Below are 18,857 nucleotides of genomic sequence, written 5' to 3' on the forward strand. Positions count from 1 at the left end.
CAATGAGGGACCCAGCCCACAATAGCCAGGCCCCCTGCAACCAGTCACAGAATCTAGGACAAGGTGGAATTGGTGGGTAGAGCCTGAGATCTTTCATTAAAACTTGAGGACCATGGGCCAATTTTAGCAGACAATGGAAAAGGTGCCGGTACTCAAATGTTAGGCCACCCTTCAGGAGTGAGGTGATCAATGAAGGACCCAGCCCACAATAGCCAGGCCCCCTGCAACCAGTCACAGAATCTAGGACAAGGTGGAATTGGTGGGTAGAGCCTGAGATCTTTCATTAAAACTTGAGGACCATGGGCCAATTTTAGCAGACAATGGAAAAGGTGCCGGTACTCAGTACCCCCAAGTACCCCCTCAAAAAAGCCCTGTATCTATACTATTTTTTTCCTAATTTTGGTAAAGGATAAACCTGTATTAACCCCAAGAAGCTTCTTTAGGTTCTTTTTGTTTCTAGTTGTTATTGTTTTAGTAGACTTTACCAGCTGACCAGGGTTCTAAGATACCAGTTGGAGAATTTGTCTGTGTAAGTAGTGCTGGTTCTGTTGGGCTCTGGGACGCAGCATGAAAAGGCACAAACAACAGAATAGCACCATCACAAACAAGAACATCTCGTAGACACAGTTCACTACCTTGGTTTAATGATGACTTGAAAAAATGAAAAACCCAGGTGAGAAGACTTGAACGAACATGGAACAAAAGGAAAGATGACTGCTAAGACAATACAAATATACAATTAGACAAAATAAAAGATCATATTACAAATCCAAAATTGGGCCAGAATATAAGGATACACATAAGCTATTCCAATTTGTGCACAGTCTTCTTGACACCACTCCGGTTACCACAACCAATACAGATACCCCATCAGCAAATGAATTAGCTACTTCCACGAGAAAATAATCAAGCCACGATCCACCCTACCACTTAACTCAAACGATTATGAAAAATTCATCAACTGTTTGGACCCTACCACTGATGAATACCCAGCTGACCGAATCTGGACAAACTTTGACTTATTGAAGGAAGAAAACAATCACCCAAGTGATCAACAAATTTACCAAGTTCCATTGCAAATTAGATATATGCCCTAGTTACTTAATAAAAACTGCCCCTCAACGTTTTATAACAGACCTTACCTCCTACCTAAATTACATGCTTCCACACAGATTTTTTCCAATGGACAAAGGTAATATACTACTAACACCTAATCCCGCCTAGCAAGGACTACAGCTCCCAGAGTGCACTCTGAGCCACACAGTAATCCCTCGTAGAAAGGACTACAGCTCCCAGAGTACATTGTGACCCTCCCACACAGTAATCCCTCTTAGGAAGGACTACAGCTCCCAGAGTCCACTATGACCCTTCTAGGAAGGACTACAGCTCCCAGACTGCACTGTGACACTCCCACAGAGTTATCTCTCCTAGGAAGGACTACAGCTCCCAGAGTGCACTTGAAACTCCCACACAGTAATCCCGCCTAGCGAGGACTACAGCTCCCAGAGTGCACTCTGAGCCACACAGTAATCCCTTGTAGGAAGGACTACAGCTCCCAGAGTCCACTATGACCCTTCCACAGAGTAATCCCTCGTAGGAAGGACTACAGATCCCAGAGTATATTGTGACCCTCCCACGCAGTAATCCCTTCTAGGAAGGACTACAGCTCCCAGAGTGCACTTGAAACTCCCACACAGTAATCCCGCATAGCAAGGACTACAGCTCCCAGTCCACTATGACCCTTCCACAGAGTAATCCCTTGTAGGAAGGACTACAGCTCCCAGAGTACATTGTGACCCTCCCACACAGTAATCCCTCCTAGGAAGGACTAGAGCTCCCAAAGTGCACTCTGACACTCCTACACAGTAATGCCTTCGAGGAAGGACTACAGCTCCCAGAGTCCACTATGACCCTTCTAGGAAAGACTACAGCTCCCAGAGTGCACTTGAAACTCCCACACAGTAATCCCGCATAGCAAGGACTACAGCTCCCAGAGAGGCATATTTTCAAAGCACTTAGCCTTCCAAAGTTCCATAGAAACCTATGGAACTTTGGAAGGCTAAGTGCTTTGAAAATATGCCTCAGTGTCCACTATGACCCTTCCACAGAGTAATCCCTCATAGGAAGGACTACAGATTCCAGAGTACATTGTGACCCTCCCACACAGTAATGCCTCCTAGGAAGGACTACAGCTCCCAGAGTGCACTCTGACCCTCCCACACAGTAATGCCTCCTAGGAAGGACTACAGCTCTCAGAGTGCACTTGAAACTCCTACACAGTAATCCCTCCTAGGAAGGACTACAGCTCCCAGAGTGCACTTTGACCCTCCCACACAGTAATGCCTCCTAGGAAGGACTACAGCTCCCAGAGTCCACTATGACCCTTCTAGGAAGGACTACAGCTCCCAGACTGCACTGTGACACTCCCACAGAGTTATCTCTCCTAGGAAGGACTACAGCTCCCAGAGTGCACTTGAAACTCCCACACAGTAATCCCGCCTAGCAAGGACTACAGCTCCCAGAGTGCACTCTGAGCCACACAGTAATCCCTCGTAGGAAGGACTACAGCTCCCAGAGTCCACTATGACCCTTCCACAGAGTAATCCCTCGTAGGAAGGACTACAGATCCCAGAGTATATTGTGACCCTCCCACACAGTAATCCCTCCTAGGAAGGACTACAGCTCCCAGAGTGCACTCTGACACTCCTACACAGTAATGCCGTCGAGGAAGGACTACAGCTCCCAGAGTCCACTATGACCCTTCTAGGAAGGACTACAGCTCCCAGAGTGCACTTGAAACTCCCACACAGTAATCCCGCATAGCAAGGACTACAGCTCCCAGAGTCCACTATGACCCTTCCACAGAGTAATCCCTCGTAGGAAGGACTACAGCTCCCAGAGTACATTGTGACCCTCCCACACAGTAATCCCTCCTAGGAAGGACTACAGCTCCCAGAGTGCACTCTGACACTCCTACACAGTAATGCCTCCTAGGAAGGACTACAGCTCCCAGAGTGCACTCTGACCCTCCCACACAGTAATGCCTCCTAGGAAGGACTACAGCTCCCAGAGTGCACTTGAAACTCCTACACAGTAATCCCTCCTAGGAAGGACTACAGCTCCCAGAGTGCACTTTGACCCTCCCACACAGTAATGCCTCCTAGGAAGGACTACAGCTCCCAGAATGCATTATGACCCTTCTTAGAAGGAGTACAGCTCCCAGAGTGCACTGGTACACTCCCACACAGTAATCGCTCCTAGGAAGGACTACAGCTCCCAGAGGCCCTCATGATCAAAAGCCCCGCGCTGTTCCAAACAGCGCCCTAAAAATAGCGCCTGGACAGCGCAGGGCTTTTCTGCATCGATGATCAAAGATAATGCATGCTAATCTAAGCAGCGCTATTATTTTTGATTATCATGTTGAAGTGCGGGAGAATTGCGCCTGAGCATGCGCTCAGCACAATCCTCCCGCACTTGTTTGACAGGTCTGGGCTGTCAAAAGCCCAAACCTGTCAAACAGTTGTCTCCAGCCCCCCCTCAAAACCCCCAGAAAACGTTGAGGCCGCCGCCGGCCAAACCCTCTCCCACCCTCCCATCCAGCGACGGGGGGGGGGGGGGCTATAGGTCCAGCCCCCCAAACCCCAAGAAATTGTTGTGGCCGCCACCCTGTTATCCCCAACTCCTACCCTCCCCCGGCGTTCAGAATCCCTGGTGGTCCGTGGTCACCCACCCTCCCTGCCGGCCCCCCCCGGCTGGCCCCCCTACCTTTTCTTGGAGGAGGGACGCAGCCTGCCTGCCTCCCTCCTCTTCCTGTCGACGCCGATGCAAAATGGCGGCTAGCCCCGCCTATTGCATCCTGGGATGCGCTGGGCGGGACTACAGACCATGCACTGGGTCTGTCCCACATAGTAATGCATCCTAGGAAGGACTACAACTCCCAGAATGCACTATGACACTCTTGCACAGCAAGCCTATCTAGGAAGGACTACAGCTCCCAGAGTGCAGTGTAACACTCCCACACAGTAATCCCTCCTAGGAAGGACTACAGCTCCCAGAGTGCAGTGTAACACACCCACTCTGTCCTACACAAACTGAGTTTTCTTCTTCTGCCAGTCAGGGGTGAAAATGTGCAGCCCAGTTCACTAGCCTCTTCTGACTTCTCCTTGATCCTGTTAATGAATCATGAAATAACACAGCATTAGCCCAGTCCCAGTCTCATTTGCAAACCCTTCACAGGGCTGGAGGGAGGTGTCTCAGTCTCTGTCTCGCTTCCTTTGTTCAATGCACAGACTTCCTGTTTCAGAAGCAAGTGCTAAAGAAGCTGATCACTGGCATCCAGAGAAACCCATCCCTGCAGCTCAGGAGACATTCATACAGGAGCCTGGACTGGAGCTGGAGAAGAGCAGGAGGATGGAGCAGGTAGGAGACTGGCAGGAGGTGGGCAGCAGAGGATGCAGTGCCAGGCAATGCCACACACACACAAGAAGAAATGACTACATCTCTCAGAGTGCACTGTGACATTCCTACACAGTAATCCCTCCTAGGAAGGACTACAGCTCCCAGAGTCCACTATGACCCTTCTAGGAAGGACTACAGCTCCGAGACTGCACTGTGACACTCCCACACAGTAATGCCTCCTAGGAAGGACTACAGATCCCAGAGTGCACTCTGACCCTCCCACATAGTAACCGTCCTAGGAAGGACTACAGCTCCCAGAGTGCACTTGAACCTCCCACACAGTAATCCCGCCTAGTAAGGACTACAGCTCCCAGAGTCCACTATGACCCTTCTAGGAAGGACTACAGCTCCCAGACTGCACTGTGACACTCCCACAGAGTTATCTCTCCTAGGAAGGACTACAGCTCCCAGAGTGCACTTGAAACTCCCACACAGTAATCCCGCCTAGCAAGGACTACAGCTCCCAGAGTGCACTCTGAGCCACACAGTAATCCCTCGTAGGAAAGACTACAGCTCCCAGAGTCCACTATGACCCTTCCACAGAGTAATCCCTCGTAGGAAGGACTACAGATCCCAGAGTGCACTGGGACTGTTCCACATAGTAATGCATCCTCGTAAGGACTACAACTCCCAGAATGCACTATGACAGTCTTGTACAGTAAACCTTTCTAGGAAGGACTACAGTTCCCAGAGTGCACTCTGACCCTTCTAGGAAGGACTACAGCTCCCAGAGTGCACTGTGACACCCCCACACAGTAATGCCTTGTAGGAAGGACTACAGCTCCCAGAGTGCAGTGTGACACCCCCACACATTAAACCCTTGTAGGATGGACTACACCTCTCAGAGTGCACTGGGTCTGTCCCACATAGTAATGCATCCTAGGAAGGACTACAAGTCCCAGAATGCACTATGACACTCTTGCACAGCAAGCCTATCTAGGAAGGACTACAGCTCCCAGAGTGCACTATGACAGTCTTGTACAGTAAACCTTTCTAGGAAGGACTACAGCTCCCAGAGTGCAGTGTAACACTCCCACACAGTAATCCCTCCTAGGAAGGACTACATCTCTCAGAGTGCACTGGGACTGTTCCACATAGTAATGCATCCTAGTAAGGACTACAACTCCCAGAATGCACTATGACAGTCTTGTACAGTAAACCTTTCTAGGAAGGACTACAGCTCCCAGAGTGCAGTGTGACACCCCCCACACATTAAACCCTTGTAGGATGGACTACATCTCTCAGAGTGCACTGGGACTGTTCCTCATTTGCAAACCCTTCACAGGGCTGGAGGGAGGTGTCTCAGTCTCGTTTCCTTTGTTCAATGCACAGACTTCCTGTTTCAGAAGCAAGTGCTAAAGAAGCTGATCACTGGCTTCCAGAGAAACCCATCCCTGCAGCCCAGGAGACATTCACACAGGAGCCTGGACTGGAGCTGGAGAAGAGCAGGAGGATGGAGCAGGTAGGAGACTGGCAGGAGGTGGGCAGCAGGGGATGCAGTGCCAGGCAATGCCACACACACACAAGAAGAAATGAGCCTGGCACTGCTCAATCCATTCCCTGTAGCCCCTCAGGCTCTTCTTCCTCATTCTTCTCCTGGGGTTCTTGGGGTTTGTGCTGAGCAGGTAGGAGGTGGCAGCAGGGGATGCAGTGCCAGGCAATGCCACACACACACAAGAAGAAATGAGCCTGTGCACAGAGGACAGAATAACTTTTCATAGGTAGTCATTTGTTATAAATCGTAATCAGCGTGTCATTTTGAGGGACTGAATTAGGTTGAAACCTAGTTTGGGGGCTCGGGGGGACTTTTGTTCCCCCCTCATGAACTGCATGTCTGGAAGGGGAAAAGGATGTGTAAAAGGTAATGTTGTGGAGGAGGGGTGTGAGGGGGTACGGTCTGGAAGAGAAAAGAGAGGGAGATTACTTGCCTTATGTGTTTTGTATTTTTTGAGTTATGGGTGGGAATTGTCCACATGGGAATTGGTGGGTGGGAACGATCCGGTGGGAACTGACCTAGAATCCTCAGCGAGAGGGCAGGTGCATACTAGGGGTGGAAGGAGAGATTGGGGAGTGAGGAGAGAGAGGAGATGAAAAGGGCAAGCTGAGGAGGGGGTGCTACAGGAGGGACAAAGAGGAAAAGCTGGGGCTGTCAGGGGTGAAACGTGGCTGAATTTGGGGGATTCCATAGGACAGGAGAAGTTCCGTATGGGAGGGAGGGAGACAGCTGGTGATATGTATTGGCAATATTCACAAATGGGCAGATGATCAAAAGCCCCTTCTGTTCCAAACAGCGCTCTGAAAATAGTGCTGGAAGAGCAGGGGGCTTTACTGGACCTCTGATCAGAGATAATTGCATGCAAATTTGAGCATGGGGTAGACAGTCCTCCCGCACTTGTTTGACAAGACTGGGTTGTCAAAAGGTGGTCTCCCTCCTCTTCCATCCCAGCGCATCTGGGGGGTGGGGATTGTCTCGTGACCTGCTGGGCCACCAGGAACATCTGAGGGATGCTGGAGACGTGCTGGGCAGGGGGTCGGGTCAAGGTTCCTGCGGGGGGCTGCTGCATTGGGGGGAATGGGGACCTGCTAGCATGCAAATGCATGCTGGACAGGGTTCACCATTCCTCCCCAATGGCGTAGGGTTTGCCACAGCCAGTGAGCCAATCTTTAGCGTGCTGGTCGCTGATCATTGGGGATGAATAGGTTTAGCTAAGAGCCCTGTTTTGCATGCATTTGCATGCTAGTTGCGTTCAGAGCCAGCAAGCGCATTGTTTCACGCGCTCGGTTTCTGTATATGTGCTGGGAGCAAGATTACTGAGGGGATGGGATAATCAAGCCTGAGCTGGGAGACGGCTTAGGCGGAGTCAGTCCTGGAGTCCCGGGTGGGGGGGGGGGGGGGGGGGAATTCTACACAAAAAGCTACTACTACTTAACATTTCTAGAGCGCTACTAGGGTTACGCAGCGCTGTACAATTTAACATAGAGGGACGGTCCCTGCTCAAGGAGCTTACAATCTAAGAGACAAGTGAAGGGACAGTCCGATAGGGGCGGTCAAATTGGGGCGGTCTGGGTTTAGTGAACGGAAGAGTTAGGTGCCAAATGCAGCATTGAAGAGGTGGGTTTTAAGCAAAGACTTGAAGATGGGCAGGGAGGGGGCTTGGCGTAGGGGCTCAGGAAGGTTGTTCCAAGCATAGGGTGAGGCGAGGCAGAATGAGCGGAGCCTAGAGTTGGCGGTGTTAGAGGAGGGATTTGTCCTGTGAACGGAGGTTACGGGCGGGAACATAGGGGGAGATGAGGGTAGAAAGATAGTGAGGGGCAGCAGACTGAATGCATTTGTAGGTAAGAAGGAGAAGCTTGAATTGAATGCGGTATCTGATTGGAAGCCAGTGAAGTGACCGGAGGAGAGGGGTGATATGAGTAAATTGGTTTTGGCGGAATATGAGACGTGCCGCAGAGTTCTGGACAGATTGAAGGGGGGATAGATGGCTAAGTGGAAGGCCAGTGAGGAGTAAGTTGCAGTAGTCAAGGCGAGAGGTAATGAGAGCATGGACGAGAGTTCGGGTGGTGTATTCAGAGAGGAAAGGGCGAATTTTGAAGCTGAATTAAAAAAAAAATCTGCACAGTTACAACCCCCAAAACAAAGGCAGGAGCTGAAATCTAATGCATTCTGAGCACCTCCCTGTGTCCCTGATTGTGTTTCTGGTTTGTGTTTCAGATGTGGGTGACATTTGAGGACGTCTTTGTCTCTTTCTCCCAGGAGGAGTGGGAGTATTTAGATGAGGAGCAGAAGGAGCTTTGGAGGGAGGTGATGAAGGACAACTATGAGATCCTGATGTCTCTAGGTAAGGGTTTCCCGTTATTCTTAATCTCTTCTCAGGCACATTAAGTAGTGACTGGCAGTGGGTGAGTCTCACTACAGGATGCCGGTGTGACTGATAATGAGTGATGGCGAGATGACATTAGTACCTGGGGTGGGCCTGTTTCTAAGATTCTTCTGTTTTCATTGGAGTATTGTTTAGATTCCTATCTGTAAAACCTTCAATAACTATGACTCTGGCATTCTTACGGTATCCTATACTTTGTTTTTCACAATTTGTCACTCGGCGGGACTTGGGGGTGATTGTGTCTGATGACCTTAAGGTAGCCAAACAGGTAGAAAAGGTGACAGTCAAAGCCAGAAGGATGCTTGGGTGCATAAGGAGAGGGATGCAATTCTGGAGACCACACCTATAGAAGGATATAAACAGGATGGAGTCTGTCCAGAGGGCGGCTTCGAAATTGGTAAGCAGTCTCCGTCATAAAACATAGAGAGACAGGCTCATGAACCTCAACATGTCTACGCTGGAAGGGAGGCGGGAGAGAGGGGATATGATAGAGATGTTTAAATACCTCAGTGTGTCACGTTTCTTGTGGAACCTTGGGGTTAGTGAGCCCTTGGGCCACTGCCAAGTGGCGGCAGCGGCAGGAGAATCACCCAAACACAGACAAGGCAGAACAGACGTACCAGCAAACCCAGAACTGTAACTACCAGGCGGAGAATGCAGTCGAGGCAACTCAAGCTGGAGCAAGCAGGACAGGAATTCAGCCCAAACTTCACCTGCATTTGACCGCCATTCCTCAGGAATTGAGCCCCTGGGTGCAGGTGGCCAGCAGGACTTACCGGACAGGGCAGGAAGGCAGAACTACAGGAAACAGCAGCCGGCAAACAGCAGGTCACTTCCAGAAAACACACTGGGGTTCCAGAAGGATAGAAACAGGATGGAGTCTGTCCAGAGGGCGGCTACAAAATTGGTAAGCGGTCTCCGTCATAAAACATAGAGAGACAGGCTCATGAACCTCAACATGTCTACGCTGGAAGGGAGGCGGGAGAGAGGGGATATGATAGAGATGTTTAAATACCTCAGTGTGTCACGTTTCTTGTGGAACCTTGGGGTTAGTGAGCCCTTGGGCCACTGCCAAGTGGCGGCAGGAGAATCACCCAACACAGACAAGGCAGAACAGACGTACCAGCAAACCCAGAACTGTAAACTACCAGGCGGAGAATGCAGTCGAGGCAACTCAAGCTGGAGCAAGCAGGACAGGAATTCAGCCCAAACTTCACCTGCATTTGACCGCCATTCCTCAGGAATTGAGCCCCTGGGTGCAGGTGGCCAGCAGGGACTTACCGGACAGGGCAGGAAGGCAGAACTACAGGAAACAGCAGCCGGCAAACAGCAGGTCACTTCCAGAAAACACACTGGGGTTCCAGGCAGGCAGCAAGCAGCAGAAAAAAACAGAAAACAAGCCGGGTCTGGGCAGGCAGCAGACAGAAGAATAAATCAGGAGACAAGCAGGGTCAAAGCCACAATCAGGAAATAGCACAGCAGCACTGCAACTAACTCTCACCAAAGGAAACTCCCGTGACAGTACCTCTCCCTTAAGTCTTCCCTGGACTTCTCAGGAGGTCTGGATTTCTCTGGATCTTCTTGGTGGAATCTGCTGACAAGTTTAGGCGTGTCACCAACGTCCATATCATTAAGCGCAGGTCGTGAGATGGCCGGTTGAGGGCGAGGCTGGGCTTTGTCCACGGAGCTGGGTTGAGTGCCCGGCGCTGGAGTAGAGCTACAGGCCATGGTTTGCTGTGAGCTAGACTTCCGATTCTTAGATTTCCAGATCTCAGGATAGTCCTGAAGCTTAGGGCCTGGGGTCGGCTTTTACGTAAGGTGCGGGACCACCGGCCCCAAGGAGTCATCCTAGAACTCCTGTTGGCTGGACTCTGGGGGCTGGGCATATTACCGGATTCCGCTTGGCACTGGCTGATCTGGGGTAATGCACATGCGCAGGTCAGCCCCCTCGTAGAAGTCTTAGAGTCCTGGGAGTCACTAATATCCGTCCACGCATCCTGAGTCTTGGTCCGGCTGTTCACCGACCACACTATCGGTGTCAGGGATAAAACAACGTTTTCTGCAAGACTCGACCCAGTCCAATATCTCACCCTTGCCCCAGTCCAGGACCAGATTGTGTCTCTGTAGCCATGGAAGACCCAATACAATGGGCTGCACTGCTGAGGGAAGGACATATAGAGAGATGTCCTCCCTGTGATCGCCAATCCGTAAGCTCATGGGAACCGTTTGAGTGTTTACATATCCTTGAATGCTTCCATACACTGAAAAGAGCGGGATGGTCTTAGGTAATTCTTGTGTCGGAATGTTAAGCCCATGGACTAGAGACTCGGCTATAAAGCTTCCACCCGCCCCAGAGTCCAGAAAGACCTCAGTATGCTCCTGTCTGTGACCTAGGCCGAGCACTGCTGACATTAAGAATTGGGTACGCAGAAGGTTAGAAGATTGACTTATTACTGTGGCCTGCAGTCAGACCTGGCCCCAAGGATCCAGGTTTCAGTGGACAGTTGACCGCGTAGTGTCCCGTATCACCACAATACAGGCAAAGATTGAGGGTCCGACGCCTCTGTTTCTCTTGAATCGTGAGAGGAGTATGACCTAGTTGCATGGGTTCTACTGGTGGTTGGGGGGGAACCTCCTGCGGACGAGGAGTCTGTGGTAAAACTTGATGGCTAGGTGTCTTAATACCTATCTTTTCTAAGGAATGCCATTCTCGGCCACGCTCCTGGAATCAAATATCAATCATATTACAAAGCTTGATTAGATCATCCAACCTGGTGGGAAGTTCACGTCCTGCCAGCTCATCCTTAATTTGCGGTGCCAATCCCTGCCAAAAGGTCGCGATCAGACTTTCATTGATCCAGGCTAATTCAGAAGCCAAAGTGCGGAACCTGATCGCATAGAGGGGCATAATCGAACGCGAACATCTATCTCCATGGGCGTCTATGTCCGAAAACGGGTACGTGAAGAGGCGGGACAGACCGTATTTTCAAAAAAAATGGATGTTTTTGAGCTGGGCGTTTTTTGTTTTTTTTAGCAATAATGGAAACTAAAAACGCCCAGCTCAAAAACACCCTCTGACCCAGTTAGCAGGGGGGAAAGCACCATGGGAGTACAGCCTACCAACTACCAACATCGTGAGCATTTGCCACAAGCTAGTGGAATTACGGAACCCAATACCCTACCCCCACCACAATACATTGCTGATGTGACTCTGCAGTGCGCATAACAGAAAAGGTGTCACACTCACCCGAGAGCCACATCAGAACCAGGGAAAGGCTGTCGCAGGATAGAACGCATTCTGCTGTCATGGAGGTGGGTACGGCATTTGAGGCTGGTATAGAGGCTGGAAAAAAAGTTTTTAAAGTGAGGTTTTTATGGTGGGAGCGGGTTAGTGACCACTGGGGGAGTCCGGGGAGGTCATCCCCGATTCTCTCCAGTGGTCATTGGGCAGTTGGGGCACTTGTTCGTGAAAAAAAAGGGTCCAAAAAAAGTGACCCAAAATCGCAGTAAAAACGCCTTTTTTTTTCCGATTATCAGCTAAAGACGCCCATCTCTCCTCGGCCGATAACCACGCCCCAGTTCCGCCTTCACCACGCCTCTGACATGCCCCCGTCAACTTTACCCGTTTCCGCAACGGATTGCAGTTGGAAACGCCCAAAATTGGCTTTCGATTATACCGATTTGGGCGCCCACGGGAGAAAGACGCCTATCTCCCGATTTGGGTCGCAATATAGGCGTTTTTCTCTTTCGAATATAAGCTGGATAGTCACCCAAGGTCTGTGTTCCTTGCTTGAGTCTCAAGAGTGCAGAAGTTGCGGAAGTAACCTTCCCAGGCTCTTCAAAAACTCATTTAAATTGATCCAGGAAACTCTGGAGATCATGAAGCACCGGATTGTCCCTCTCCCAAAGAGGGGATGCCCAAGCTAATGCTTGACTGGACAATAGAGACATAATATAAGCTATCCGGGTTCTCTCAGTGGGGAAATCTTGAGACTGGAGCTCAAAAATTATTTCACACTGGTTGAGAAAACCTCTACAGTCTTTGGGATTGCCGTCATATCTAGGTGGTGACTTCAGACGGATCCCTGGCGTGGCCGGAGCTCTTGCTGGTGCTGGACCTGAACTTGAAGCATCTGCTGCTAACTTTAGGGATGCCGACATAAGTCTCTCTAGTTGGTCCATACGTGCCCCCAGGGTGTGGAGGGCATTAGCATGCTCCTACAGCGCCTGCACGATGGATGATCCCTCCGAGCTCATGGCCTTGCAATCTGTCACATTTCTCGTGGAACCTCGGGGTTAGTGAGCCCTTGGGCCACTTCAGAGGGGCGGCAGCGGCAGGAGAATCACCCAAAAACAGACAAGGCAGAACAGACGTACCAGCAAACCCAGGTCTGAAACTACCAGGCAGAGACTGCAGCTGGGACAACTCAAGCTAGAGCAAGCAGGACAGGAATTCAGCCCAAACTTCACCTGCACTTGACCGCCGTTCCTCAGGAGTTGAGCCCCTGGGTGCAGGTGGCCGGCAGGACTTACCGGACAGGGCAGGAAAGCAGAACTGCAGGAAACAGCAGCCGGCAAACAGCAGGTCACTTCTAGAAAACACACCGGGGTTCCAGGCAGGCAGCAAGCAGCAGAATAAACCAGAAAACAAGCCGGGTCTGGGCAGGCAACAGACAGAAGAATAAACCAGGAGACAAGCAGGGTCAAAGCCACAATCAGGAAATAGCACAGCAGCACTACAACTAACTCTCACCAAAGGAAACTCCTCTGAGGACCTCTGTTGCAAGGCAAACTAGAGAACTTCCCAGGTGATTAATAAAGGCAGCATACAAGGGAGTTCACCAGGTACGGGTACTGCTTAGTTACAAAAAACTCCCAAAACAATCTGGAAGGCTGGAAGATCCGGACCGGACCAGCATATCTTCTGGAACATGGGAAACGGCAAGCCATCAGTTCACAGCAGCCACCAGGTCTAACCACCGGGGGGGCGAGGTGATTGAGAGCAAGGAACATGGGCACAACCGTGACAGTGTCGTCGATATATAGGAGGCGGCGAGCTTTTTTCAAATAAAGGAAAACTCTGGAATGAGGGGGCATACAATGAAGTTAAAAGAAATAGGCTTAGGAGGAATCTACGAAAGTATTCGTTCATGGAAAGGGTGGTGGAGGCGTGGAATGGCCTACTGGTGGAGGTCGTGGCAACGAAGACTGTCAATTTAAGAAAGCATGGGACAGGCACGTGGGATCTGTTAGGAAAAGGAGGAGTTAGTGGTTTCTCAGGAAAGGCAGACTGGATGGGCCATTTGGCCCTTGTCTGCCATCATGATTCTATGTTTGGGGAGGGGAAGGGGAGGTTGAGGCTTTGCTGGGTCAGTGGTTGTTTCATCTTATACTGTAGGGGGCTATCGGAGCCAAATCTAGTAGCTTTATTGGTTTAGGAACAGTTAGATGCATTGTCTGTTTCTTATCTCTGCCTTTGTTGTTGTCATTGGTTTCAGTTGAAAAACAAGTAAAGAACAGCAGATTGAAAAATCGTTGAAAGGTTTATTATTGTAGTTATCTGGGTCTTGCCGCGTTTGAGTAAGAACCGACATTTCAGCCACCATGAAGAACGCCACAGCATGTTGGCTGAAACGTCTGTTCCACTTACTCAGACGGACAACCACAACATCATAATTCCAGCTGCAGCAGCCTAAGAGAACGTACGTAAGTACTGCCACACTGGGACAGACCAAAGGTCCATCAAGCCCAGCATCCTGTTTCCAAGAGCGGCCAATCCAGGTTTTTCCCCAGAGGATTTCTCCCTTAAGAAGCCTAGGCTTTCTTTGGGGTCTGAGGAGGGGTCCTGCATATGGTCACCTGCAGCTTCCTCTGTAGTGGCTCTCTCGGAGCAGACGGGGGTAGAGGACGGTGTCCTCACTGACCAACCGGAGGACTCTTCCGCCGTGAGGATTTTCCATAAGGAGGAGTTGTCCTCCTTTATATCTCAGGTGCTGGAAGCCCTGGATATAGAGTATCCTGAGGTTGCGGCTTCTCAGGCGGTCAACCCCAAGATGGCTAGTACCAGACGACCTTCTAAGGCCTTTCCGGTACATGAAGCTATTGAAGAGTTGATTTCGGCCCAGTGGGCGGATCCGGATGGGGGGCTGAAAGTAGGCAGGGCTATGGCCAGGCTGTATCCGGTTTCAGCGGAACGTTTAGAGCAGTTTGTTCTACCTAGGGTGGATGCCCTGGTGACGGCGGTCACTAAGAAGACTACTCTTCCAGTGGAAGGTGGTATGGCACTTAAGGATGTGCAAGACAGATGGCTAGAGGCCTCTTTAAAACGTGCCTTTGAGGTGGCCGCTTTGACACTTGAAGCTTCTGTTTGTAGTTCTTATGCGGCTAGAGCTTGTCTCAGTTAGCTACATTCTGTCATGGATTTGTTTTCGGAGTCGGATATGTCGGACGCTCCTTAATTGCCCCTGATGGATATTGGGCTGGCGTACTTGGTGGATGCCTTGTATGATTTGGTCCATGCTTCGGCCAAACTCATGGCCTTGACCGTTTCCTCTCAGCGGTCTTCTGTGGCTCAGTCGTTGGCCGTAGATATGGCCTCTAAGCAACGGCTCATTAAATTGACTTTCCGAGGGAAATTGCTTTTTGGAAAAGATTGTTAAAGATTTGGGGGATTCTAAATCTCAGCGTCTTCCGGAGGATAGACCCAAGTCTACATCCAGGCAGGGAGCATCGAGGTCATGTTTCAGAGAGATGCGACGGTATCGCCCGGGTGGCCCAACGCAGCCTTTCATCGTCCTCGTTTTGGGCAGAATTCTTACTTTCGCAACGAGAAGCATCCAGCTGGATCCCCCTCTCGTCAGGGGGGCTCCTTCTCGGGCCTCCCAATGATGGGGCGCAGGTCTACTCAGGAGGAGAGCAGATCGGTGGTCAGCTTTCTCTGTTTCTTCCAGAGTGGGCCAGAATTACTTCGGACCAGTGGGTCCTCGATGTGGTGCGAGAAGGTTACAAGCTAGAATTCTTCTCTCCCGTCACAGACTTTTTTTCTGGAGTCCCGCTGTGTATCGCAGGCCAAGAGGACAGTGGTTCTGCAGTGTTTGCGAGACCTGCTAAGGATAGGGGCTATCGTGCCTGTTCCTCCTCTCAAAAGGCGCACAGGTCCGTACTCTATCTTCTTTGTGGTTCCAAAGAAGGAAGGGGCTTTTTGGCCTATTCTCGAGCTCAGAAAAGTAAACCAGTTTTTGCGAGTTCATCACTTCCGCATGGAGACATTAAGGGCAGTTATTGCTGCTGTTCAACCAGGCGAGTTATTGACGGCTCTCGATTTGAGGGAAGCTTACCTGCACATTCCCATTTGGCAGCCCCATCAGAGATTTCTCAGATTTGCGGTGCTGGGTCAGCACTTCCAATTTCAGGCCCTTCCTTTCGGAATGGCCACTGCCCCATGCACTTTTTCCAAGGTCTTGGTGGTGGTGGCGGTGTTCCTTCGGAAGGAGGGGATTCGAGTGCATCCATATCGCGACGACTGGCTGATTCGGGCGACGACAGCAGAGGAAAGTCGAGTGGTCACCGACCGAGTGATTGCGGTGTTGCAATCCTTAGGTTGGGGTGGTCATATGGAACAAGAGTCATCTGGTTCCTGATCAGAGTCTGGAGTATCTTGGAGTGCAATTCGATACAAAGCGGGGGAAGGTGTTTCTCCCCGACGGGCGAAGGATCAAATTGCTTTCTCAGGTACGGACCTTATTGAGTTGTTGCGCTCCCCGAGTGTGGGACTATGTTCAGCTCCTCGGTTCCATGACGGCGACCTTGGAGGTCATTCCAATGGGCAAGGGCTCACATGCGGCCTCTTCAGAATTTCCTTTTGAGCAGATGGTTGCCAACATCGCTGGATTATCAATGACGCCTTCCTTGGTCGAGCCGGGCCAGGGACAGTCTCGCGTGGTGGCTCCGGTCAGCCAATTTGCAGAAGGGTGTTTCTCTGGCAGCTCCCAATTGGGTGATAGTCGTTACGGATGCCAGCATACTGAAACACAGAGAGGCTTAACCCACACAGCTGCAGTATAGCGAAGCAATTAGAGTCATGCTGCAGGAAGCAGCCAGCACAGAGAGACAGAGCTAACTCTCTGTCAGGGCAACACACACAGGTGCAGTATAGCGAAGCAATTAGAGTCATGCTGCAGGAAGCAGGCAGCACAGAGAGGACAGAGCTAGCTCAGAAAGGACAGACAGAAAGAAACAGAAGCCAGCTAAGAAGCTGACCCCCAGAAATAAGGTAAGTCGGGGAGGGGTCACGGCCACAATCGTGACAATAGGGATAAACAATATCTATGTACAAAGATCAAAAGGTGCTTTTAAATATCAACTTGAATATAATCATATATTCTGTATTCATCCCTGGTAGTGATTAGCTTGGAAATGTATTTCCAACAGGGAGGGGGTATTTATACAAATTTTTTTATTGAACTCGTTAAACTGCTGTTCTCCTACAGTACTATACAATGCTCTTTTTTAAATTTATTTAGAAAAAGATGACCCTAAGAACAGTAATGCAGAGACACATAAATGGAAGCTCAGTGAGAAGCCTGAAGAGGAAAAGATGTTCTCAGAAAGAGAGAAAGAAGAGACTTCGTCCTGTTCTGACTGGGGAGAAAAGGGAAAAAATCAAAATAAACAAAAACCTTCAACAGGAAGCTCAGCTCCTGTGAACATTGTACCAGTAATATCACACAAACAGTGGAAGAACAGACAAACCAGATGAGAGTTCAGAAATGTTTGTGTGATGGATGTGAGATATTCCTTAATGATCAATTAACTCTGAAATCACATCAGAGATCCGATACTGAAGAGAGACCATATACAGGTACGGACTGTGGGAAAACTTTCAGTCAAAAGAGAGAACTACAGCAACAGCAGAAAACATGCATAAGAGAGACACACTGTATAGGTTCTGAGAGTGGGAAAGATTTCAGTAGGAAGAAAGAGAAACACGAGAACAAAAATAAAGAAACTAGAGTGTGTACAACTACAGTAGATGAGAAAACCATTATCAATAAAGGAAGCGTTATAAAATACCAGAAAAATGACACTGATGAGAGATTATCTGCATGTTCTAGTCGTGACAAAAGCTTCAGACAGGAAGAAAATGTCATAAGAAACGTCCCAATGCCCAAGAGAATCCACAAAGGAGTGAAACGATTCATCTGCTCTGAGTGTAATAAAAGCTTCAGTCATAAATCAAACCTCATAAAACACCAGAGAATCCACACAGGAGTGAAACCATTCATCTGCAGTGAGTGTAATAAAAGCTTCACTCATAAAACAAGCCTCACAGAACACCAGAGAATCCACACAGGAGTGAAACCATTCATCTGCAGTGAGTGTAATAAAAGCTTCACTCATAAAACAAGCCTCACAAAACACCAGAGAATCCACACAGGAGTGAAACCATTCATCTGCAGTGAGTGTAATAAAAGCTTCAGTCAGAAAACAAGCCTCACACAACACCAGAGAATCCACACAGGAGTGAAACCATTCATCTGCAGTGAGTGTAATAAAAGCTTCAGTCAGAAAACAAGCCTCACACAACACCAGAGCATCCACACAGGAGTGAAACCATTCATCTGCAGTGAGTGTAATAAAAGCTTCACTCAGAAAAGAAACCTCACAGAACACCAGAGAATCCACAGTGGAGTAAAGCCTTTTGCATGCACTGAGTGTGGTAGAAGCTTTACTGTGAAAGAAGCACTCAGAAGCCACTGCAAAATCCACACAGGCATCAAACCATTTATGTGCACGGAGTGTAATATAGGCTTCACTCATAAAACAAACCTCACAAAACACCAGAGAATCCACACAGAAATGAAACCATTCATCTGCACTGAATGTAATAAAAGCTTCAGGCAGAAGGGAGACCTCACAATACACCAGAGAATCCACACAGGAGTGAAACCATTCATCTGCTCTGAGTGTAATAAAAGCTTCACTCATAAAACAAGCCTCACAGAACACCAGAGAATCCACACAGGAGTGAAACCATTCATCTGCTCTGAGTGTAATAAAAGTTTCAGTCATAAATCAAACCTCATAAAACACCAGAGAATCCACACAGGAGTGAAACCATTCATCTGCAGTGAGTGTAATAAAAGCTTCACTCATAAAACAAGCCTCACAGAACACCAGAGAATCCACACAGGAATGAAACCATTCATCTGCAGTGAGTGTAATAAAAGCTTCAATCAGAAGCAATACCTCGCAAAACACCAGAGAATCCACACAGGAGTGAAACCATTCATCTGCAGTGAGTGTAATAAAAGCTTCAATCAGAAGCAATACCTCACACAACACCAGAGAATCCACACAGGAATGAAACCATTCATCTGCAGTGAGTGTAATAAAAGCTTCAATCAGAAGCAATACCTCGCAAAACACCAGAGAATCCACACAGGAGTGAAACCATTCATCTGCAGTGAGTGTAATAAAAGCTTCACTCATAAAAGAAACCTCACAAAACACCAGAGA

At 49.4% G+C, this 18,857-nt stretch overlaps 1 long non-coding RNA gene across 1 annotated transcript; it reads left to right on the forward strand.

Annotated features, from left to right (window-relative positions):
• Nucleotides 1–4,302: 4,302 nt before the first annotated feature.
• On the forward strand, nt 4,303–17,294 carry LOC115459214. Its single transcript, XR_003940220.1, has 3 exons — nt 4,303–4,419; nt 5,791–5,920; nt 17,284–17,294. It is a non-coding gene; the product is annotated as an uncharacterized LOC115459214 (long non-coding RNA).
• Nucleotides 17,295–18,857: the final 1,563 nt, after the last annotated feature.

Source organism: Microcaecilia unicolor, unplaced genomic scaffold, assembly GCF_901765095.1.
Source record: "Microcaecilia unicolor unplaced genomic scaffold, aMicUni1.1, whole genome shotgun sequence".
NCBI classification, from domain to species: domain Eukaryota; kingdom Metazoa; phylum Chordata; class Amphibia; order Gymnophiona; family Siphonopidae; genus Microcaecilia; species Microcaecilia unicolor.